Below are 26,022 nucleotides of genomic sequence, written 5' to 3'. Positions count from 1 at the left end.
TAAAGCCATGATTATGATGAGTGTATTGAAAGTATTAAAAAATGTTGAGTGTTTGATCATTTCTTAATAGGTGTTCGTCGCATGTTATTCAATTTCATGTTAGGTACTGGATTAAACCTTCTCCTTCTCCTTTGTACTACTTTGAAATTTTCGATATTAGTACCGTTTTCTTGACATGTACGTGATTCGTTTGATCTTTCAACAACGTCTGCAGCCATCTTCCTGTCATCATCTGAATCTGTCCCCGATCCATCTCCAATTGTATGATTGTTGTTTACTTCCTCTATTTCTACATTGGTCATATCAACTCCACTTCTTTCTTTTTCTTCCCCACTTTCTCCACTCTCATTATCTTTTTTTGCATTCTCAATTTCTTCTTTATCATCTTCTTCACTCGGTAACTCCAATATGTCTTCCCTCGTATCATCATCAACTTGCGAATGAATGCCTGCAATGGCCTCTCTGTAACACATACATGTTTGCGCCTCTTTGTGGCATTTGTCGCATATCCTGCATGTACACATAAGAGGAAAACTTCCACAACTATCACATCTTTGCCTTGTGCAATTTTTTGCTACATGGCCTTGCTCCCCACACTTGTAGCATACAAAATCAGGGCAGTCTTTTATAACATGTCCCGGATCTAGACATCTAGAACATACCTTAACTTGATTATCATGTAATACTCTAAAGTATTGTTGACCATTAACAGTCTGAAATTTCAGACTGTAAGGCAAGGATTTTACCTGCTGTGGAAATTTACATTTGACATAACGAGTCCCATCAGCCACACTAGTTCCAGGATAATATCTGCGTTGAATGGGAGAAAGAAGTTCTACTCCGTATTCACCGAGCTTCATACTTATATCATCATCGTTGATGTATGCTGGTAAATGAAGAATTGACACAATGATAGTGTCTGAATATAATAGAGTACAATCAAAGTGTTCACTTCCAATATCAATTCCACACAAGGTATTATATGCTACTTCCTTGCTCGGTAGTGTGACCTCATACAAATTTGCACCTTTGGGCACAACTGCATAGACCGACATATCTCCGGTTAATTCTTCTACACTTCTAACAATATCACTTGCCTTTATTTTCTTCACATCCTTTACATCAATCACCACGGTACATTCTTTCCCAAAACGACGAGAAGCTCCTGTCTGTCTATCAATGTTACTCGACATGCCATTCTTATTGTTAGCTATTCCACTGGTGTCATTAGAGTGTGAGTCAGCTCCTTGTGCTGCACGTGCAGCACGACCAGACTTTGTATTCATTGTCACAGAAAATAATATATTGTGTGGTGGATCAAGTTATCCACACACTCAAAATATATCTCACTTATATATGAATGCGATCACACAAATCTTATCAACGTACCTGTAACAAATTAAAACAGCAAAAATGTCTATTAAAGGAAAAAAACTTGAAAATTCACGGAGCGATCATCAAACGTGTTTTCCTTCTGATGTCATAACCGGAAGTCTCCGCAGCGCCTTAGACCGCTCGGCCATCCTGACATATGCATTGCAAAGATCCGAGTGCACATAGAGAGACTGAAGGGCGTATAGGTCAGCATACTGAATAGGACTCGTTGAGGCCTAGAATCATCGATTAATTGAATAAATAGTAAGATTTTGTAACAACAAAGATTTTGTAACAGCACAGGATAATCTCCTATCATCTATATTTTTATCTTTGTACTTGTATATTGTGCCTCTAATAATGATAACATTAACTACAAAGTTATTAATGTTTTCGTTGCAGAGAAGTCGATGTGGGAGGGATTCTACTGTAACTTGAATGCATCATCTTAGACCGCTTGTCCATCCTGCATACATCCATAAAGAGAGAGAGAGAGAGAGAGAGAGAGAGAGAGAGAGAGAGAGAGACGGTGTGGGGTGGGGGAAGGGTAGGTAGACGTATATAATTAGACAGGCAGTGGATAGATGGGCATCTTATTTGTGAATCGCGGGAATATAGCGCCAGCGGGTACTTATATAAAAATGACAATTTCTCATTAACGTACAAGAGATAAACTTCTCCTCTCGATAATACCTTGTGCTTATTATAACTGTTTGAGCATAAACAATAAAAAGGTAACCTTTTTGGGACTCGAATGAATGTGAGTGAAACACTCATGCAGGTTGTATCGCTTTCCCGTCTGTAGATATCCGTGAGATTTGTATGTGTGTGTGTGTGTCTATGTGTGTGTGTGTGTGTGTGTGAGAGAGAGAGAGAGAGAGAGAGAGAGAGAGGATAACAAATTAATACATTTGAAGGGCCAGAAAAGCATATTTAACTAAAACAGCTGTTATATGCCAGCATACATGAACGCTGTAAGATTGATGTTTTCTATTTTAGAGTCATAAGAGATACTGCTCTATGACAAAAGAACAGTTTGTCAGAAGTGGGATTCGAACCCACGCCGGGAGGACCCGACTGCGACCTGAACGCATCGCCTTAGACCGCTCGGCCATCCTGACCTACGGATTACAAAGTTCCGAGCGCACATAGAGAGATTAAAGGGCGGATAGGTCAGCATACTGAATAGGACTCGTTGAGGCCTCGAATCATCGACTAATTGAATAAATAGTAATATTTTGTAACAACAAAGATTTTGTAACAGCACAGGATAATCTCCCATCATCTATCGTGTTATCTTTGTACTTGTATATTGTGCCTGTAATAATGATAACATTAACTACAAAGTTATTAATTTTTCCCTTGCAGAGAAGTCGATGAGGGTGGGATTCTACTGCAACTTGAATGCAGCATCTTAGACCGCTTGTCCATCCTGATCTATCCATTAGTTTTCTGCACCTTATCTCTTAGAAATACAGTGGAAAGGAAACATTAAATGATAGAGACAAATGCAAATGTTAAGTAATAGAGAACAATTGAAATATTAAGGAACGGGAGAACATGAATGCAATAGGTACCCTTGACAGAACACTGTTGTGACGTTGTTTGAAAACCAGTCGTAATTGACATTGGGGCCAAGTCAGAAGTCAGTGGTTGAAGTATAGGAACAAAATTATTTTACCAAATTGGTATGTTAGGTTTTGAAAGTGAATCAAAAGTGGTTTCAGTACGCAGTGAAAAGGAAATGGAAGGATATAAAAACAGGGATACATTGTGGATTGCTGGATAGTCTTTTCAGACAGCAGAGTTTCAGCCCCCCCCCGCCCAACGTTAGAGTCATTATTATTATATTCGTCTGAAATTTAGTGTTGCTTGAAAAGCTATCTTTAGCAAATGATATACTTGCAACCGAATTCAAACATTTAATTTTTAGCATATGCATACCCATTTCTATTCAAGAAATAGCCCAAATTTTACTGTCGTTTTTCCAGAAGCAGAAAAACGACCCATCTGTTATGTGAACCTGTATCAACATAATCTTAAACGAGGCTGGAACTACTTTTTTCCCCCGAGGTTTCCTAGCTTCAATAGAATCACGTCTAAAGTGGGCAAAGCGTGTACAACTATGTCGTAGCCTCACTTGACATGTAAATGGAACTGAATAACATTCTCTGTAACCCATCTGAATACTGATTTGAATCTAATTTGTCCAATTCCGCTGTAAATAGCTGTCAAAAATAACGCCATGTTCTTACCAGAGCCAATGAAAATGTTCCATTTGAAACAGTTCAACGGCTATCGGACTCGTGACAATTTTGTGATGCTATATCTGCTAAAATGCAAAAATTCTGTAAATCAAACGTATGGGTCTGCTGAAAGTATGCTTAAAAGATTTGTGTTCTGGATAGTAATAATTATAAGAATGAGACTGTTTGTTGTATGTGTTGCATTCAGAAACTTATATTCATGCGCATGTCACCAGATGAAAATGTAATACAATTTATGATTTAAGACGAAGTTCATTTCTTAAAGGCTAAGCAATTTCTTTTGTTGTTCGTTTCGAATATAGGGAATTTAGGAAAATGGTCGAAGACTAACATGCATGCAACACAAATATAATGAAAATATATTTAAATGTTTCTTTCTCGCAACAGGTTTTAGAAATGTTGAAGAAAAATTATGATAAATATAGTAATTCGATTGTGATTACTAGATCACATTTTGTTGTCGGGTCTTGACGTCTCGTCAAGATCCATATGATCAAAAGGTATATACAGTCAAAGAATTTCCAAAACAGCTTAATCCGTCTATATCAAGATATTTATTGCAAGACACACAATAGAACTCAGTCCGTCCAGATCAAACTATTTACTGCTAGACACCCCTTTTATAGCTGTATATAGTTCATCACCAGTTATTGTACCATACACATATATTTATCATTATCAGATACGTAAGAAATCACAAAATTTCAAATCGAACCTTTCCGATTTTCATTATTAGTGACCAATGAATACATTTCAACATAAAACTGATCCATACACCGTATTATTTGATCTGTATTTTAAATAATGACAGCATCATCAGGAATCAGGCAAATGATCTCATTTTTTTTTATTATAAGAAGTACGAATAAGAAAGATTTATGTCTTTGAATTGCCTGTCTGGCTTTCGGTCGTAATATAAGCACACCAAGAAAGTTTTCTTTCATAGCGTCTGAATTGTATATCTTTTAGTTCTTCACATTTATTGATATCATTGATCTATTTTTGGTAACATACTCAGCATTTGATCCAGAATCAAACATAAAATTTGTTCTCTGTGCTACGTTTCACTGTCGGACTCCAGTCCAACATACTTATTCGACCTCACCCATGTGTAGACACCAGCAAGATACTTACGCTTCTCTTCTGACAATCGTATACCCATTATTCCCACTAACGAAACAAAGTCATATGGAGAGCGTTCTTTTGCATACCAGGTCCCAACAATTTGGAATGAATTGCCCACTGAACGTAGAAACAAAGACACAGTGATCACATTCAAGAGGGTTCTCAAAACTCACTTATTTCGACTGCAAGAAGAAACTAAAAGACTGAATAATGTTTCCTACCTTAAATATTCTCAGCATGTTTTTTTTATGATTTCTAATTTCATGGTGTTTGTTTTTATAAGCATAGCAGTATATGTTTTTTTATATTATAGGTGTTGTCAAAAGTTGTAAAGCTCTCAGAGCTTCTAAAGATTAGGCGCTATACAAAGTCCTCATTATTATTATTATTATTATTATTTAACTAACTACATTTGCATTTTACGGTTTGTCAGAAGTGGTATTCGAAGCGAAGCCAGGAAAATGTGACTGCGACTACTCGGCCATCCTGACATGAAAATCATAATTGTCTGTGCGTTATCTCTCTTCGAGGTACAGAGAAAGGCAAACCTGATCTGACAGAGACAAAGTGAACGATTCTCTGATAGAGACAAATGGAAATATTAAGTTGTAGTGACAAACAACTATGTAATAGATACGCGTGCATGATCACTTTTATGGATGTATACATCCAGGAGAGGGAGAGAGAGAGAGAGAGAGAGAGAGAGAGAGAGAGAGAGAGACGGTGCGTGGGGGGGGGAAGGGTAGGTAGACGTATATAGTTAGACAGGCAGTGGATAGATGGGCATCTTGTTTGTGAATCGCGGGAATATAGCGCCAGCGGGTACTTATATAAAAATGACAATTTCTCATTAACATAACAAGAGATAAACTTCTCCTCTCGATAATACCTTGTGCTTATTATAAATGTTTGAGCATAAACAATAAAAAGGTCACCTTTATGGGACTCGAATGAATGTGAGTGAAACACTCATGCAGGTTGTATCGCTTTCCCGTCTGTAGATATCCGTGAGATTTGTATGTGTGTGTGTGTGTCTATGTGTGTGTGTGTGTGTGTGTGTGTGTGTATGTGTGTGTGTGTGAGAGAGAGAGAGAGAGAGAGAGAGAGAGAGGATAACAAATTAATACATTTGAAGCGCCAGAAAAGCATATTTAACTAAAACAGCTGTTATATGCCAGCATACATGAACGCTGTAAGATTGATGTTTTCTATTTTAGAGTCATAAGAGATACTGCTCTATGACAAAAGAACAGTTTGTCAGAAGTGGGATTCGAACCCACGCCTGGAAGACCCGACTGCGATCTGAACGCAGCGCCTTAGACCGCTCGGCCATCCTGATATATCCAGGACAAGGTAGTGCCTGCCGATACAATCTTACGGTATTCATGTAGTGCCTTAAATCGCTAAGTCATCAGGATATTTCCGTTATGAGATGTTGTGCTTAATTTCCTAGATCAACAAATGGACCCATTAATAGTCAGACCTGGTAGGTATGTACAGGTTCATACAGGCAGTTGATACGTAAGATTGTTTTATGGTTATATTTACAATTGTATTAAAGTGACTTGTATATTTCAAAAAATAGTTATTTCTGTTAAATAAGATAGAAAATAAAAACTGTTTGTCAGAAGTGGGATTCGAACCCACGCCGGGAAGACCCGACTGCGACCTGAACGCAGCGCCTTAGACCGCTCGGCCATCCTGACATATGGTTTACAAAGTGCCGAGTGCACATAGAGAGATTGAAGGGCGTATAGGTCAGCATACTGAATAGGACTCGTTGAGGCCTAGAATCATCGACTAATTGAATAAATAGTAAGATTTTGTAACAACAAAGATTTTGTAACAGCACAGGATAATCTCCTATCATCAATCGTTTTATCTTTGTACTTGTATATTCTGCCTGTAATAATGATAACATTAACTACAAAGTTATCAGTTTTTTCGTTGCAGAGAAGTCGATGAGGGTGAGATTCTAATACAACTTGAATGCAGCACCTTAGACCGCTTGTCCATCCTGATATATCCATTAGTTTTTTGCACCTTATCTCTTAGAAATACAGTGGAAAGGAAACATTAAATGATAGAGACAAATGCAAATGTTAAGTAATAGAGAACAATTGAAATATTAAGGAACAGGAAGAAACATCAATGTAATAGGTACGCGTGACTGAACACTGTTGAGACGTGCTTGAAAACCAGTCGTGATTGATATTGGGGCCAAGTCAGAAGTCAGTGGTTGAAGTATAGGAACAAAATTATTTTACCAAATTGGTATGTTAGGTTTTGCAAGTGAATCAGAAGTGGTTTCAGTACGCAGTGAAAAGGAAATAGAAGGATATAAAAAAAGGGATAAAGTGTGGATTACTGAATAGTTTTTTCGGACAGCAGAGTTTCAGCCCCCCTCCCCAACGTTAGAGTCGTTATTATTATATTCGTCTGAGATTTAGTGTTGCTTGAAAAGCTATCTTAAGCAAATGATATACTTGCTACCAAATTCAAACATTTAATTTTTTGCATATGAGTATCCATGTTTATTCAAGAAATAGCCCAAATTTTACTGTCGCTTTTCCAGAAGTAGAAAAACGACCCAGCTGTTCTGTGAACCTGTATCAACATACTCTTAAAGGAGGCTGGAACTACTTTTTTCCCCCGAGGTTTCCTAGTTCCAATAGAGGCACGTCTAAAGTGGGCATAGCGTGTACAACTATGTCGTAGCCTCACTTGACATGTAAATGGAAGTGACTAACATTCTCTGTAACCCATCTGAATACTAATTTGAATCTAATTTGTCCAATCCCGCTGTAAATAGCTGTCAAAAATAACGCCAAGTTCTCAGCAGAGCCACTGAAAATGTTCCATTTGAAACAGTTCAACGGCTATCGGACTCGTGACAATTTTGTGATGCTATATCTGATAAATGCAAACATTCTGTAAATCAAACGTATGGGTCTGCTGGAAGTATGCTTAAAAGATTTGTGTTTTGGATAGTAATAATTATAGGAATGAGACTGTTTGTTGCATGTCACCAGATGAAAATGTAATACAATTTATGATTTAAGACGAAGTTCATTTCTAAAAAGCTAAGCAATTTCTTTTGTTGTTCGTTTCGAATATAGGGAATTTAGGAAAATGGTCGAAGACTAACATGCATGCAACACAAATATAATGAAAATATATTTAAATGTTTCTTTCTCGCAACAGGTTTTAGAAATGTTGAAGAAAAATTATGATAAATATAGTAATTCGATTGTGATTACTAGATCACATTTTGTTGTCGGGTGTTGACGTCTCGTCAAGATCCATGTGATCAAAAGGTATATACAATCAAAGAATTTCCAAAAGAGCTTAATCCGTCTATATCAAGATATGTATTGCAAGACACACAATAGCACTCAGTCCGTCCAGATCAAACTATTTACTGCTAGACACCCCTTTTATAGCTGTATATAGTTCATCACCAGTTATTGTACCATCACACATATATTTATCATTATCAGATACGTAAGAAATCACAAAATTTCAAATCGAACCTTTCCTATTTTCATTATTAGTGACCAATGAATACATTTCAACATAAAACTGATCCATACACCGTATTATTTGATCTGTATTTTAAATAATGACAGCATCATCAGGAATCAGGCAAATGATCTCATTTTTTTATTATAAGAAGTAGGAATAAGAGAGATTTATGTGTTTGAATTGCCCGTCTGGCTTTCGGTCGTAATATAAGCACACCAAGAAAGTTTTCTTTCATAGCGTCTGAATGGTATATCTTTTAGTTCTTCATATTTATTAATATCATAGATCTATTTTTGGTAACATACTCAGCATTTGATCCAGAATCAAACATAAAATTTGTTCTCTGTGCTACGTTTCACTGTCGGACTCCAGTCCAACATACTTATTCGACCTCACCCATGTGTAGACACCAGCAAGATACTTACGCTTCTCTTCTGACAATCGTATACCCATTATTCCCACTAACGAAACAAAGTCATATGGAGAGCGTTCTTTTGCATACCAGGTCCCAACAATCTGGAATGAATTGCCCACTGAACGTAGAAACAAAGACACAGTGATCACATTCAAGAGGGTTCTCAAAACTCACTTATTTCGACTGCAAGAAGAAACTAAAAGACTGAATAATGTTTCCTACCTTAAATATTCTCAGCATGTTTTTTTTATGATTTCTAATTTCATGGTGTTTGTTTTTATAAGCATAGCAGTATATGTTTTTTTTTATATTATAGGTGTTGTCAAAAGTTGTAAAGCTCTCAGAGCTTCTAAAGATTAGGCGCTATAGAAAGTCCTCATTATTATTATTATTATGATTATTATTATTATTATTATTATAATTATTATTATTATTTAACTAACTACATTTGCATTTTACGGTTTGTCAGAAGTGGTATTCGAAGCGAAGCCAGGAAAATGTGACTGCGACTACTCGGCCATCCTGACATGACCATCATAATTGTCTGTGCGTTATCTCTCTTCGAAGTACAGAGAAAGGCAAACCTGATCTGACAGAGACAAAGTGAACGATTGTGTGATCGAGACAAATGGAAATATTAAGTTGTAGTGACAAACAACTATGTAATAGATACGCGTGCATGATCACTTTTATGGATGTATACATCCAGGAGAGAGAGAGAGAGAGAGAGAGAGAGAGAGAGAGAGAGACGGTGCGTGTGGGGGGGGGGGAAGGGTAGGTAGACGTATATAGTTAGACAGGCAGTGGATAGATGGGCATCTTGTTTGTGAATCGCGGGAATATAGCGCCAGCGGGTACTTATATAAAAATGACAATTTCTCATTAACATAACAAGAGATAAACTTCTCCTCTCGATAATACCTTGTGCTTATTATAAATGTTTGAGCATAAACAATAAAAAGGTCACCTTTATGGGACTCGAATGAATGTGAGTGAAACACTCATGCAGGTTGTATCGCTTTCCCGTCTGTAGATATCCGTGAGATTTGTATGTGTGTGTGTGTGTCTATGTGTGTGTGTGTGTGTGTGAGAGAGAGAGAGAGAGAGAGAGGATAACAAATTAATACATTTGAAGCGCCAGAAAAGCATATTTAACTAAAACAGCTGTTATATGCCAGCATACATGAACGCTGTAAGATTGATGTTTTCTATTTTAGAGTCATAAGAGATACTGCTCTATGACAAAAGAACAGTTTGTCAGAAGTGGGATTCGAACCCACGCCGGGAAGACCCGACTGCGAGCTGAACGCAGCGCCTTAGACCGCTCGGCCATCCTGATATATCCAGGTCAAGGTAGTGCCTGCCGATACAATCTTACGGTATTCATGCAGTGCCTTAAATCGCTAAGTCATCCGAATATGTCCGTTATGAGATGCTGTGCTTAATTTCCTAGATCAACAAATGGACCCATTAATAGTCAGACCTGGTAGGTATGTACAGGTTCATACAGGCAGTTGATACGTAATATTGTTTTATGGTTATATTTACAATTGTATTAAAGTGACTTGTATATTTCAAAAAATAGTTATTTCTGTTAAATAAGATAGAAAATAAAAACTGTTTGTCAGAAGTGGGATTCGAACCCACGCCGGGAAGACCCGACTGCGACCTGAACGCAGCGCCTTAGACCGCTCGGCCATCCTGACATATGGTTTACAAAGTGCCGAGTGCACATAGAGAGATTGAAGGGCGTATAGGTCAGCATACTGAATAGGACTCGTTGAGGCCTAGAATCATCGACTAATTGAATAAATAGTAAGATTTTGTAACAACAAATATTTTGTAACAGCACAGGATAATCTCCTATCATCAATCGTTTTATCTTTGTACTTGTATATTCTGCCTGTAATAATGATAACATTAACTACAAAGTTATCAGTTTTTTCGTTGCAGAGAAGTCGATGAGGGTGAGATTCTAATACAACTTGAATGCAGCACCTTAGACCGCTTGTCCATCCTGATATATCCATTAGTTTTTTGCACCTTATCTCTTAGAAATACAGTGGAAAGGATACATTAAATGATAGAGACAAATGCAAATGTTAAGTAATAGAGAACAATTGAAATATTAAGGAACAGGAAGAAACATCAATGTAATAGGTACGCGTGACAGAACACTGTTGAGACGTGCTTGAAAACCAGTCGTAATTGATATTGGGGCCAAGTCAGAAGTCAGTGGTTGAAGTATAGGAACAAAATTATTTTACCAAATTGGTATGTTAGGTTTTGCAAGTGAATCAGAAGTGGTTTCAGTACGCAGTGAAAAGGAAATAGAAGGATATAAAAAAAGGGATAAAGTGTGGATTACTGGATAGTTTTCTCGGACAGCAGAGTTTCAGCCCCCCTCCCCAACGTTAGAGTCGTTATTATTATATTCGTCTGAAATTTAGTGTTGCTTGAAAAGCTATCTTAAGCAAATGATATACTTGCTACCAAATTCAAACATTTAATTTTTTGCATATGAGTATCCATGTTTATTCAAGAAATAGCCCAAATTTTACTGTCGCTTTTCCAGAAGTAGAAAAACGACCGAGCTGTTCTGTGAACCTGTATCAACATACTCTTAAAGGAGGCTGGAACTACTTTTTCCCCCGAGGTTTCCTAGTTCCAATAGAGGCACGTCTAAAGTGGGCATAGCGTGTACAACTATGTCGTAGCCTCACTTGACATGTAAATGGAAGTGACTAACATTCTCTGTAACCCATCTGAATACTAATTTGAATCTAATTTGTCCAATCCCGCTGTAAATAGCTGTCAAAAATAACGCCAAGTTCTCAGCAGAGCCACTGAAAATGTTCCATTTGAAACAGTTCAACGGCTATCGGACTCGTGACAATTTTGTGATGCTATATCTGATAAATGCAAAAATTCTGTAAATCAAACGTATGGGTCTGCTGGAAGTATGCTTAAAAGATTTGTGTTTTGGATAGTAATAATTATAAGAATGAGACTGTTTGTTGCATGTCACCAGATGAAAATGTAATACAATTTATGATTTAAGACGAAGTTCATTTCTAAAAGGCTAAGCAATTTCTTTTGTTGTTCGTTTCGAATATAGGGAATTTAGGAAAATGGTCGAAGACTAACATGCATGCAACACAAATATAATGAAAATATATTTAAATGTTTCTTTCTCGCAACAGGTTTTAGAAATGTTGAAGAAAAATTATGATAAATATAGTAATTCGATTGTGATTACTAGATCACATTTTGTTGTCGGGTCTTGACGTCTCGTCAAGATCCATATGATCAAAAGGTATATACAGTCAAAGAATTTCCAAAACAGCTTAATCCGTCTATATCAAGATATGTATTGCAAGACACACAATAGCACTCAGTCCGTCCAGATCAAACTATTTACTGCTAGACACCCCTTTTATAGCTGTATATATTTCATCACCAGTTATTGTACCATCACACATATATTTATCATTATCAGATACGTAAGAAATCACAAAATTTCAAATCGAACCTTTCCTATTTTCATTATTAGTGACCAATGAATACATTTCAACATAAAACTGATCCATACACCGTATTATTTGATCTGTATTTTAAATAATGACAACATCATCAGGAATCAGGCAAATGATCTCATTTTTTTATTATAAGAAGTAGGAATAAGAGAGATTTATGTGTTTGAATTGCCCGTCTGGCTTTCGGTCGTAATATAAGCACACCAAGAAAGTTTTCTTTCATAGCGTCTGAATGGTATATCTTTTAGTTCTTCATATTTATTAATATCATAGATCTATTTTTGGTAACATACACAGCATTTGATCCAGAATCAAACATAAAATTTGTTCTCTGTGCTACGTTTCACTGTCGGACTCCAGTCCAACATACTTATTCGACCTCACCCATGTGTAGACACCAGCAAGATACTTACGCTTCTCTTCTGACAATCGTATACCCATTATTCCCACTAACGAAACAAAGTCATATGGAGAGCGTTCTTTTGCATACCAGGTCCCAACAATCTGGAATGAATTGCCCACTGAACGTAGAAACAAAGACACAGTGATCACATTCAAGAGGGTTCTCAAAACTCACTTATTTCGACTGCAAGAAGAAACTAAAAGACTGAATAATGTTTCCTACCTTAAATATTCTCAGCATGTTTTTTTTATGATTTCTAATTTCATGGTGTTTGTTTTTATAAGCATAGCAGTATATGTTTTTTTTATATTATAGGTGTTGTCAAAAGTTGTAAAGCTCTCAGAGCTTCTAAAGATTAGGCGCTATAGAAAGTCCTCATTATTATTATTATTATTATTATTATTATAATTATTATTATTATTTAACTAACTACATTTGCATTTTACGGTTTGTCAGAAGTGGTATTCGAAGCGAAGCCAGGAAAATGTGACTGCGACTACTCGGCCATCCTGACATGACCATCATAATTGTCTGTGCGTTATCTCTCTTCGAAGTACAGAGAAAGGCAAACCTGATCTGACAGAGACAAAGTGAACGATTGTGTGATCGAGACAAATGGAAATATTAAGTTGTAGTGACAAACAACTATGTAATAGATACGCGTGCATGATCACTTTTATGGATGTATACATCCAGGAGAGAGAGAGAGAGAGAGAGAGAGAGAGACGGTGCGTGTGGGGGGGGGGAAGGGTAGGTAGACGTATATAGTTAGACAGGCAGTGGATAGATGGGCATCTTGTTTGTGAATCGCGGGAATATAGCGCCAGCGGGTACTTATATAAAAATGACAATTTCTCATTAACATAACAAGAGATAAACTTCTCCTCTCGATAATACCTTGTGCTTATTATAAATGTTTGAGCATAAACAATAAAAAGGTCACCTTTATGGGACTCGAATGAATGTGAGTGAAACACTCATGCAGGTTGTATCGCTTTCCCGTCTGTAGATATCCGTGAGATTTGTATGTGTGTGTGTGTGTCTATGTGTGTGTGTGTGTGAGAGAGAGAGAGAGAGAGAGAGAGAGAGAGGATAACAAATTAATACATTTGAAGCGCCAGAAAAGCATATTTAACTAAAACAGCTGTTATATGCCAGCATACATGAACGCTGTAAGATTGATGTTTTCTATTTTAGAGTCATAAGAGATACTGCTCTATGACAAAAGAACAGTTTGTCAGAAGTGGGATTCGAACCCACGCCGGGAAGACCCGACTGCGAGCTGAACGCAGCGCCTTAGACCGCTCGGCCATCCTGATATATCCAGGTCAAGGTAGTGCCTGCCGATACAATCTTACGGTATTCATGCAGTGCCTTAAATCGCTAAGTCATCCGAATATGTCCGTTATGAGATGCTGTGCTTAATTTCCTAGATCAACAAATGGACCCATTAATAGTCAGACCTGGTAGGTATGTACAGGTTCATACAGGCAGTTGATACGTAATATTGTTTTATGGTTATATTTACAATTGTATTAAAGTGACTTGTATATTTCAAAAAATAGTTATTTCTGTTAAATAAGATAGAAAATAAAAACTGTTTGTCAGAAGTGGGATTCGAACCCACGCCGGGAAGACCCGACTGCGACCTGAACGCAGCGCCTTAGACCGCTCGGCCATCCTGACATATGCAGCACAAGGTAGTACCTGACGACACAATCTTAAGTATTCATGCACTACCTTAAATCGCTAAGCCATCCTGATATTTCCGTTATGAGATGCTATGGTTAGTTTTCTAGCTAATCAAATGAACGCATTAATATATTCAGATTTGGTAGGTATGCACTGGTTCATACAGGTGGTTGATACGTAATATTATTCATGGTTATATTTACTCTTGTTGTTATTGTAGGGTTTAACGCCATTTTTCAGCACAAGATAGGCTATACGTGGCGGCCCGTATAACTGGTGGAGGAAGAACCCTGGAAAACCCATGGAAGAACCACCGACTCACGAGAAGCTACTGGCAGGCTTTCCCACGTACCCACGCTAGCCGAGCCTTGGACTCGAACCCACGCAGACAGAGGTGAGATGGCAGTGATCCGGAACGGTCAGCGCTTTAGACCACTCGGCCACTCGGGGCCCGATATTTACTCTTGTATTAAAGTGATTCGTAGATTTACAAAATATTTATTTCTTTTAAATAAGATTGAAAAAAAGAAAATGTTTGTCTGAAGTGGGATTCGAACCCACGCCGGGAAGACCCGACTGCGACCTGAACGCAGCGCCTTAGACCGCTCGGCCATCCTGACATGTCCAGCACAAAGTTGTGCCTGCCGACACAATCTTACAGTATTTTTTACAGTGCCTTGAATCACTAAGCCATCCGGAGATGTCCGTTATGACATGCTATGGATAATTTGGCAGATAAACAAAATTGCTCCATTAATACATTCAGACTTGGTAGGTATGCACTGGTTCATACATGTAGTTGACACGTAATATTATTTTATGGTTATATTTACAATTGTATTAATGTGACTTGTATATTGCAAAAAAAATATTTTTTTTTATTAAAGGAAATAGAAAATAAAAACTGTTTGTCAGAAGTGGGATTCGAACCCACGCCGGGAAGACCCGACTGCGACCTGAACGCAGCGCCTTATTTTTTTTTTCTTTCTTTATTTAAAAAAACACTTTGTACAGTATATAAGTTAAAAGTATACAGTCAGTATGTACATAGTAGTTTGTAATGCTATATTACAAAATAATGGTTCTACAATAGTATTTTGTAATGCTATATTACAAAACAATGATTCTACAATAGTATTTTGTTAAGCTATATTACAGAACAATGATTCTAAAATTTTATTTTGTAATGCTATAGTACAAAACAATGATTCTACAATGTAATAAACACTTTATCCTCTTCTATTCTCATTAAAGGATTATCTTTTACAAAATACTTCGTAATCAAAGTCTGATTTTTGTCTTTGTAATGTTGATACGCATATGATATATATTTTCTAGTCAAATATTGGAACAATCTTTCGATGTCTATTTGTTTCCCTAATAACGACATAATGTTTCTTCTTTTGTAAATGCACAATCGAGCAATGCTCAGAATGTAGTTAAAAAAATAACTATTTACTGATTTTGTTTCTTTGTTATATCCTATCATGAGCATTTGTTGAAAAGAAGTGCTATTGAGAACACCAACTCTACAATTTTTAAAAAGAATCTCAACTATATATACAATATAATTCTTAAAAGAGCTTAATTCAGGACACTTCAAAAACATGTGAAATAAATCCTCTGTTTCCAACTGGCACACTGGACATAAGTCATTATCAATTTTGCCATAGTATTTTAGTCTCTCTTTTGTAAATATTCGATTGTGCATTATTCTGTAATCCAAATCTATACAATCTGGGGTCTTGAAAGGTAGGTGTATCAATTTCCAGTATTTATGCTTTTCCAAACTAAATATCTTACTCCAAAAGGAAACAGAAGCTGGTTCTTGAAAAATCAACGTACATAAAAGCTTGTAAAATAGTTGTGTTGTACATAAACAGAGGTCATATAATTTTGTATCAACTCTGAGAAACATATTATTTCTCCCATTGGTTACAGTGGGTTTTGACTCTGTTGCAACAATATTTCTCCAGCCTAATGGTATACTTTCTATTATGCAATTATAGTCTTTTTTTATCTTATCTGTTTTGATCTCAGAATTTGATTTGCATATCATTTCTTGAATAGCTCTATAAGGTAGTATTCCAGGTACAAATTCATATGTAATATCCTGAACACGAACAATTCCTGCTTCTATAAATTCTGCGAAAAACAACGTTTTACCAGCACATGTAATATTAGGATTTAAAAAGAGAGGTTGTTCAAAAACATTCCTCACATCAATATTTGTATCGATATTATTTCTAAGTTTTTCCCATGCATGAAACATTTCTCTGTAAAATATAGGTAGGGTATTCAATTGTTGCTTATTTAAAGACATGAGAAACAACTCTTTGGTCAACCTCATGTTCAGGACAGTAGATAAAAAGTGATCAAAGGTATTTTTCCACATAGCATGGCAATTCACATCAAAGTATCTTTTTAAAAATTTTAGTCTGAATGCATACATTTTCATCTTTATATCAGTTAACTGTAGTCCGCCATTTCGCTTATCACCAATTATTGTATAATAGTGAACCAAATGGGACTTTCCTGACCAGATAAATCTGAGAAATAATTGCTTCAATTCATCAGCAATCATATCAGGAAGAGGCTGAACTGACACTATGTACAATACTCTAGAAACTAATAAGTTATTAACAACTGTTACTTTTCCTTGTATTGTCAAATATCTCTGTGACCACAGTTGCAATAAGTTTTTAATTTTAGACAATCTATCATTCCAGTTCAGTTGCTCACATAACTTTGCACATTTTCCAACATAAGCTCCCAAAATTAAGATGACTTGATCACACATTTGAATTTGTAATTGTTTGCAATAATCATCAGTAAGTTTACCAGATCCAATACACAGAAGTTCTGTCTTTTCCTTGTTCACCTTTGCACCAGATCCTTTACAATACAAGTCAAGTACATTAAAAGATTGATTAATGGATTGTGTGTCCGCTAATGTCAAGGTTGTATCATCTGCATGTTGAAAAACTTTACTTGTATTACTAGACAGTGGGAGTGGAATACCTTTGATAGTGGGATTTGCTTTGATAGCGAGTCCTAAGGGTTCTGCTGCTAATACATATAACATTGCTGATATAGGACAACCTTGTCTGACTGAATTTTTTATTAAAAAGGGTTTCGTTAGATGACCATTGCATTTAACACTACTTTTAATTTCATTATAAAATATCTTTATCCACTGAATAAAATTGTCACCAAAACCGAACTTTCGTAAAACAGAAATCAGATATGAGTGGCAAACTCTGTCAAACGCTTTTTCTTGATCAATTTTTAAGATATATCCCTCAAGATTGTCTCTCTCAACCATATCTATAATATCTCTTACAGTGACTATAGTATCAGCAATATCTCTCCCAACTATACAACATGTCTGAGTTTGAGAAATAATTTTGGGTAATACCATTTTTAAACGTGTAGACAAAATCCTTGCCAAAATTTTATAATCTACATTAAGTAAACTGATAGGACGCCAATTTTGCAATCTTCTATTATCCCCCTTATTTTTATAAATAAGTGATATAACCCCAAATCTCATTGATCTCGACATAATATTGTCATTCTTAACACTCTGAAAGATGTGCAACAGAATATCATATATACAATCATAAAATTTACAATACCACTCTACTGTCAATCCGTCCGGGCCGGGGCTTTTATTTTTAGCCATCCCTTTTATAGCTGTATGTATTTCATCAACTGTTATTATGGCATCACACATATCTTTATCCTCATCAGATACAGAACAGTTTACAAAATTTAAAAGTGAATCAGTACAATTATCATCAACAGTTAGCGAAGAATATAAATGACTATAAAACTGATGTATTTCATCTAAGATCCCGCTTGTATTTGAAATAATTGCACCATCATCATCAATCAATTCATTGATTACATTTTTGTTGTGTCGATATTTCTCAAGATTTAGAAAGTATTTAGTATTTCTATCGCTTTCAATTGCCCATTTCGCCTTAGATCTCAATATAGCACCCCGACAAAAATCAGTTTCATAGTCACTTAGCTGATGTTTTAGTTCTTCATATTTGTTAATGTCATATGATTCTTTATTTGCGACTTTTTCTGAAAATGATTTTAATTTATTTTGCAATGTAAAGTATTCTTGTAATCTTTCCTTATTTCTTCTTGTACAGTATACTTGGGAAAATTTTTTAATTTTGTATTTTACATTATCCCACCAAATGAGTGGTTCACTGAAATACATTTCGTCAGTTTTTCCCTCGGTAAGAATTGATTTCACTCTTTGTACATATTTTTCCTCAAAAAGAACATTGTTATTTAGTATCCATAATCCGGGCCCTGTTTCCACTTTGCAGGTATTTAGTTTAAGGTATACAAAAGAATGATCACTAAAGGATGTATCTGCATAATAAATATTTTGCACATTGGAATGCAATTTTGAGGAAATAAAAAAATAATCTATTCTACTCTGCTTCATTTCGCCTAGTACAACTTGTTTTCTGGAGAAACTACGAGTACTAGGATTTCGTGATCTCCATAAATCGGTAATATTCCTATCATGAATAATTTTATAAAGTTCACGCACTGCTACATCATCAATATGTAAGGCTTTGTTATGTCGATCAATACCTGCTAAAGTTGTATTAAAATCACCAGCCAGGATAGTGCTATCACTAGTACTGTTATGTAAATATGTATTTAGCTTCATGAAAAAGTTAAACCTTTCCTTCACAACATTTGGAGCATAAATATTGATTAAATCAATCACTTTATCATCAATAGCTATTTTAAGATGTAAAATCCTACCCTTTTCAATCATTTCTTGTGTCACCTGATTTCTCAATTCTCTCACTACTAAAACAGCAACACCTGCCCTCTTATTGTCTGCATTACTATAAAATATGTCACCATTCCAAATCTCATTTTCTCTAATACTTTCAACAAACTCATCATCCCAAAAGGTTTCTTGCAATAATAAAATATGGCCTCTTTTCTCTTTAAATATTTCTAAAACAGACTTTAGTTTATTCAAATTACGCAAGCCATTTACATTTAGAGATACAATATTTAAAGCCATGATTATGATGAGTGTATTGAAAGTATTAAAAAATGTTGAGTGTTTGATCATTTCTTAATAGGTGTTCGTCGCATGTTATTCAATTTCATGTTAGGTACTGGATTAAACCTTCTCCTTCTCCTTTGTACTACTTTGAAATTTTCGATATTAGTACCGTTTTCTTGACATGTACGTGATTCGTTTGATCTTTCAACAACGTCTGCAGCCATCTTCCTGTCATCATCTGAATCTGTCCCCGATCCATCTCCAATTGTATGATTGTTGTTTACTTCCTCTATTTCTACATTGGTCATATCAACTCCACTTCTTTCTTTTTCTTCCCCACTTTCTCCACTCTCATTATCTTTTTTTGCATTCTCAATTTCTTCTTTATCATCTTCTTCACTCGGTAACTCCAATATGTCTTCCCTCGTATCATCATCAACTTGCGAATGAATGCCTGCAATGGCCTCTCTGTAACACATACATGTTTGCGCCTCTTTGTGGCATTTGTCGCATATCCTGCATGTACACATAAGAGGAAAACTTCCACAACTATCACATCTTTGCCTTGTGCAATTTTTTGCTACATGGCCTTGCTCCCCACACTTGTAGCATACAAAATCAGGGCAGTCTTTTATAACATGTCCCGGATCTAGACATCTAGAACATACCTTAACTTGATTATCATGTAATACTCTAAAGTATTGTTGACCATTAACAGTCTGAAATTTCAGACTGTAAGGCAAGGATTTTACCTGCTGTGGAAATTTACATTTGACATAACGAGTCCCATCAGCCACACTAGTTCCAGGATAATATCTGCGTTGAATGGGAGAAAGAAGTTCTACTCCGTATTCACCGAGCTTCATACTTATATCATCATCGTTGATGTATGCTGGTAAATGAAGAATTGACACAATGATAGTGTCTGAATATAATAGAGTACAATCAAAGTGTTCACTTCCAATATCAATTCCACACAAGGTATTATATGCTACTTCCTTGCTCGGTAGTGTGACCTCATACAAATTTGCACCTTTGGGCACAACTGCATAGACCGACATATCTCCGGTTAATTCTTCTACACTTCTAACAATATCACTTGCCTTTATTTTCTTCACATCCTTTACATCAATCACCACGGTACATTCTTTCCCAAAACGACGAGAAGCTCCTGTCTGTCTATCAATGTTACTCGACATGCCATTCTTATTGTTAGCTATTCCACTGGTGTCATTAGAGTGTGAGTCAGCTCCTTGTGCTGCACGTGCAGCACGACCAGACTTTGTATTCATTGTCACAGAAAATAATATATTGTGTGGTGGATCAAGTTATCCACACACTCAAAATATATCTCACTTATATATGAATGCGATCACACAAATCTTATCAACGTACCTGTAACAAATTAAAACAGCAAAAATGTCTATTAAAGGAAAAAAACTTGAAAATTCACGGAGCGATCATCAAACGTGTTTTCCTTCTGATGTCATAACCGGAAGTCTCCGCAGCGCCTTAGACCGCTCGGCCATCCTGACATATGCATTGCAAAGATCCGAGTGCACATAGAGAGACTGAAGGGCGTATAGGTCAGCATACTGAATAGGACTCGTTGAGGCCTAGAATCATCGATTAATTGAATAAATAGTAAGATTTTGTAACAACAAAGATTTTGTAACAGCACAGGATAATCTCCTATCATCTATATTTTTATCTTTGTACTTGTATATTGTGCCTCTAATAATGATAACATTAACTACAAAGTTATTAATGTTTTCGTTGCAGAGAAGTCGATGTGGGAGGGATTCTACTGTAACTTGAATGCATCATCTTAGACCGCTTGTCCATCCTGCATACATCCATAAAGAGAGAGAGAGAGAGAGAGAGAGAGAGAGAGACGGTGTGGGGTGGGGGAAGGGTAGGTAGACGTATATAATTAGACAGGCAGTGGATAGATGGGCATCTTATTTGTGAATCGCGGGAATATAGCGCCAGCGGGTACTTATATAAAAATGACAATTTCTCATTAACGTACAAGAGATAAACTTCTCCTCTCGATAATACCTTGTGCTTATTATAACTGTTTGAGCATAAACAATAAAAAGGTAACCTTTTTGGGACTCGAATGAATGTGAGTGAAACACTCATGCAGGTTGTATCGCTTTCCCGTCTGTAGATATCCGTGAGATTTGTATGTGTGTGTGTGTGTCTATGTGTGTGTGTGTGTGAGAGAGAGAGAGAGGGCGAGAGAGAGAGAGAGAGAGAGAGAGAGAGGATAACAAATTAATACATTTGAAGGGCCAGAAAAGAATATTTAACTAAAACAGCTGTTATATGCCAGCATACATGAACGCTGTAAGATTGATGTTTTCTATTTTAGAGTCATAAGAGATACTGCTCTATGACAAAAGAACAGTTTGTCAGAAGTGGGATTCGAACCCACGCCGGGAGGACCCGACTGCGACCTGAACGCATCGCCTTAGACCGCTCGGCCATCCTGACCTACGGATTACAAAGTTCCGAGCGCACATAGAGAGATTAAAGGGCGGATAGGTCAGCATACTGAATAGGACTCGTTGAGGCCTCGAATCATCGACTAATTGAATAAATAGTAAGATTTTGTAACAACAAAGATTTTGTAACAGCACAGGATAATCTCCCATCATCTATCGTTTTATCTTTGTACTTGTATATTGTGCCTGTAATAATGATAACATTAACTACAAAGTTATTAATTTTTCCCTTGCAGAGAAGTCGATGAGGGTGGGATTCTACTGCAACTTGAATGCAGCATCTTAGACCGCTTGTCCATCCTGATCTATCCATTAGTTTTCTGCACCTTATCTCTTAGAAATACAGTGGAAAGGAAACATTAAATGATAGAGACAAATGCAAATGTTAAGTAATAGAGAACAATTGAAATATTAAGGAACGGGAGAACATGAATGCAATAGGTACCCTTGACAGAACACTGTTGTGACGTTGTTTGAAAACCAGTCGTAATTGACATTGGGGCCAAGTCAGAAGTCAGTGGTTGAAGTATAGGAACAAAATTATTTTACCAAATTGGTATGTTAGGTTTTGAAAGTGAATCAAAAGTGGTTTCAGTACGCAGTGAAAAGGAAATGGAAGGATATAAAAACAGGGATACATTGTGGATTGCTGGATAGTCTTTTCAGACAGCAGAGTTTCAGCCCCCCCCCCCCCAACGTTAGAGTCATTATTATTATATTCGTCTGAAATTTAGTGTTGCTTGAAAAGCTATCTTTAGCAAATGATATACTTGCAACCGAATTCAAACATTTAATTTTTAGCATATGCATACCCATTTCTATTCAAGAAAGAGCCCAAATTTTACTGTCGTTTTTCTAGAAGTAGAAAAACGACCAATCTGTTATGTGAACCTGTATCAACATAATCTTAAACGAGGCTGGAACTACTTTTTTCCCCCGAGGTTTCCTAGCTTCAACAGAATCACGTCTAAAGTGGGCAAAGCGTGTACAACTATGTCGTAGCCTCACTTGACATGTAAATGGAACTGAATAACATTCTCTGTAACCCATCTGAATACTGATTTGAATCTAATTTGTCCAATCCCGCTGTAAATAGCTGTCAAAAATAACGCCATGTTCTTACCAGAGCCAATGAAAATGTTCCATTTGAAACAGTTCAACGGCTATCGGACTCGTGACAATTTTGTGATGCTATATCTGATAAATGCAAAAATTCTGTAACTCAAACGTATGGGTCTGCTGAAAGTATGCTTAAAAGATTTGTGTTTTGGATAGTAATAATTATAAGAATGAGACTGTTTGTTGTATGTGTTGCATTCAGAAACTTATATTCATGCGCATGTCACCAGATGAAAATGTAATACAATTTATGATTTAAGACGAAGTTCATTTCTTAAAGGCTAAGCAATTTCTTTTGTTGTTCGTTTCGAATATAGGGAATTTAGGAAAATGGTCGAAGACTAACATGCATGCAACACAAATATAATGAAAATATATTTAAATGTTTCTTTCTCGCAACAGGTTTTAGAAATGTTGAAGAAAAATTATGATAAATATAGTAATTCGATTGTGATTACTAGATCACATTTTGTTGTCGGGTCTTGACGTCTCGTCAAGATCCATATGATCAAAAGGTATATACAATCAAAGAATTTCCAAAACAGCTTAATCCGTCTATATCAAGATATTTATTGCAAGACACACAATAGCACTCAGTCCGTCCAGATCAAACTATTTACTGCTAGACACCCCTTTTATAGCTGTATATAGTTCATCACCAGTTATTGTACCATACACATATATTTATCATTATCAGATACGTAAGAAATCACAAAATTTCAAATCGAACCTTTCCGATTTTCATTATTAGTGACCAATGAATACATTTCAACATAAAACTGATCCATACACCGTATTATTTGATCTGTATTTTAAATAATGACAGCATCATCAGGAATCAGGCAAATGATCTCATTTTTTTTATTATAAAAAGTACGAATAAAAAAGATTTATGTCTTTGAATTGCCCGTCTGGCTTTCGGTCGTAATATAAGCACACCAAGAAAGTTTTCTTTCATAGCGTCTGAATGGTATATCTTTTAGTTCTTCACATTTATTGATATCATAGATCTATTTTTGGTAACATACTCAGCATTTGATCCAGAATCAAACATAAAATTTGTTCTCTGTGCTACGTTTCAATGTCGGACTCCAGTCCAACATACTTATTCGACCTCACCCATGTGTAGACACCAGCAAGATACTTACGCTTCTCTTCTGACAATCGTATACCCATTATTCCCACTAACGAAACAAAGTCATATGGAGAGCGTTCTTTTGCATACCAGGTCCCAACAATTTGGAATGAATTGCCCACTGAACGTAGAAACAAAGACACAGTGATCACATTCAAGAGGGTTCTCAAAACTCACTTATTTCGACTGCAAGAAGAAACTAAAAAACTGAATAATGTTTCCTACCTTAAATATTCTCAGCATGTTTTTTTATGATTTCTAATTTCATGGTGTTTGTTTTTATAAGCATAGCAGTATATGTTTTTTATATTATAGGTGTTGTCAAAAGTTGTAAAGCTCTCAGAGCTTCTAAAGATTAGGCGCTATACAAAGTCCTCATTATTATTATTATTATTATTATTATTTAACTAACTACATTTGCATTTTACGGTTTGTCAGAAGTGGTATTCGAAGCGAAGCCAGGAAAATGTGACTGCGACTACTCGGCCATCCTGACATGAAAATCATAATTGTCTGTGCGTTATCTCTCTTCGAGGTACAGAGAAAGGCAAACCTGATCTGACAGAGACAAAGTGAACGATTGTGTGATCGAGACAAATGGAAATATTAAGTTGTAGTGACAAACAACTATGTAATAGATACGCGTGCATGATCACTTTTATGGATGTATACATCCAGGAGAGGGAGAGAGAGAGAGAGAGAGAGAGAGAGAGAGAGAGACGGTGCGTGGGGGGGGGGGAAGGGTAGGTAGACGTATATAGTTAGACAGGCAGTGGATAGATGGGCATCTTGTTTGTGAATCGCGCAAACATAGCGCCAGCGGGTACTTATATAAAAATGACAATTTCTCATTAACATAACAAGAGATAAACTTCTCCTCTCGATAATACCTTGTGCTTATTATAAATGTTTGAGCATAAACAATAAAAAGGTCACCTTTATGGGACTCGAATGAATGTGAGTGAAACACTCATGCAGGTTGTATCGCTTTCCCGTCTGTAGATATCCGTGAGATTTGTATGTGTGTGTTTGTCTATGTGTGTGTGTGTGTGTGTGAGAGAGAGAGAGAGAGAGGACAACAAATTAATACATTTGAAGGGCCAGAAAAGCATATTTAACTAAAACAGCTGTTATATGCCAGCATACATGAACGCTGTAAGATTGATGTTTTCTATTTTAGAGTCATAAGAGATACTGCTCTATGACAAAAGAACAGTTTGTCAGAAGTGGGATTCGAACCCACGCCGGGAAGACCCGACTGCGAGCTGAACGCAGCGCCTTAGACCGCTCGGCCATCCTGATATATCCAGGTCAAGGTAGTGCCTGCCGATACAATCTTACGGTATTCATGCAGTGCCTTAAATCGCTAAGTCATCCGAATATGTCCGTTATGAGATGCTGTGCTTAATTTCCTAGATCAACAAATGGACCCATTAATAGTCAGACCTGGTAGGTATGTACAGGTTCATACAGGCAGTTGATACGTAATATTGTTTTATGGTTATATTTACAATTGTATTAAAGTGACTTGTATATTTCAAAAAATAGTTATTTCTGTTAAATAAGATAGAAAATAAAAACTGTTTGCCAGAAGTGGGATTCGAACCCACGCCGGGAAGACCCGACTGCGACCTGAACGCAGCGCCTTAGACCGTTCGGCCATCCTGACATATGCAGCACAAGGTAGTACCTGACGACACAATCTTAAGTATTCATGCACTACCTTAAATCGCTAAGCCATCCTGATATTTCCGTTATGAGATGCTATGGTTAGTTTTCTAGCTAATCAAATGAACGCATTAATATATTCAGATTTGGTAGGTATGCACTGGTTCATACAGGTGGTTGATACGTAATATTATTCA

General features: G+C 36.4%; 11 non-coding genes across 11 annotated transcripts; all 11 read right to left on the bottom strand.

Annotated features, from left to right (window-relative positions):
* Positions 1 to 2,411: 2,411 nt before the first annotated feature.
* On the bottom strand, positions 2,412 to 2,495 carry Trnal-cag (transfer RNA leucine (anticodon CAG)). The gene has a single exon. It is a non-coding gene; the product is annotated as a tRNA-Leu (tRNA).
* Positions 2,496 to 6,021: 3,526 nt separating this feature from the next.
* Positions 6,022 to 6,105, bottom strand: Trnal-cag (transfer RNA leucine (anticodon CAG)). Its single transcript has one exon. It is a non-coding gene; the product is annotated as a tRNA-Leu (tRNA).
* Positions 6,106 to 6,388: 283 nt separating this feature from the next.
* Positions 6,389 to 6,472, bottom strand: Trnal-cag (transfer RNA leucine (anticodon CAG)). Its single transcript has one exon. It is a non-coding gene; the product is annotated as a tRNA-Leu (tRNA).
* Positions 6,473 to 9,961: 3,489 nt separating this feature from the next.
* On the bottom strand, positions 9,962 to 10,045 carry Trnal-cag (transfer RNA leucine (anticodon CAG)). Its single transcript has one exon. It is a non-coding gene; the product is annotated as a tRNA-Leu (tRNA).
* Positions 10,046 to 10,328: 283 nt separating this feature from the next.
* Positions 10,329 to 10,412, bottom strand: Trnal-cag (transfer RNA leucine (anticodon CAG)). Its single transcript has one exon. It is a non-coding gene; the product is annotated as a tRNA-Leu (tRNA).
* Positions 10,413 to 13,880: 3,468 nt separating this feature from the next.
* Positions 13,881 to 13,964, bottom strand: Trnal-cag (transfer RNA leucine (anticodon CAG)). Its single transcript has one exon. It is a non-coding gene; the product is annotated as a tRNA-Leu (tRNA).
* A 283-nt stretch (positions 13,965 to 14,247) lies between these two features.
* Positions 14,248 to 14,331, bottom strand: Trnal-cag (transfer RNA leucine (anticodon CAG)). Its single transcript has one exon. It is a non-coding gene; the product is annotated as a tRNA-Leu (tRNA).
* Positions 14,332 to 14,873: 542 nt separating this feature from the next.
* Positions 14,874 to 14,957, bottom strand: Trnal-cag (transfer RNA leucine (anticodon CAG)). The gene has a single exon. It is a non-coding gene; the product is annotated as a tRNA-Leu (tRNA).
* A 6,851-nt stretch (positions 14,958 to 21,808) lies between these two features.
* Trnal-cag (transfer RNA leucine (anticodon CAG)) lies at positions 21,809 to 21,892 on the bottom strand. Its single transcript has one exon. It is a non-coding gene; the product is annotated as a tRNA-Leu (tRNA).
* A 3,483-nt stretch (positions 21,893 to 25,375) lies between these two features.
* On the bottom strand, positions 25,376 to 25,459 carry Trnal-cag (transfer RNA leucine (anticodon CAG)). The gene has a single exon. It is a non-coding gene; the product is annotated as a tRNA-Leu (tRNA).
* A 283-nt stretch (positions 25,460 to 25,742) lies between these two features.
* Positions 25,743 to 25,826, bottom strand: Trnal-cag (transfer RNA leucine (anticodon CAG)). The gene has a single exon. It is a non-coding gene; the product is annotated as a tRNA-Leu (tRNA).
* Between the last annotated feature and the right edge of the window lie 196 nt (positions 25,827 to 26,022).

The sequence above is a fragment of the Sinohyriopsis cumingii genome, chromosome 17 (genome assembly GCF_028554795.1).
Source record: "Sinohyriopsis cumingii isolate HCF-2022 chromosome 17, ASM2855479v2, whole genome shotgun sequence".
Taxonomy (NCBI): domain Eukaryota; kingdom Metazoa; phylum Mollusca; class Bivalvia; order Unionida; family Unionidae; genus Sinohyriopsis; species Sinohyriopsis cumingii.
Note: the sequence above shows the minus strand (reverse complement) of the source record. Positions and strands in the feature narration are given on the sequence as shown.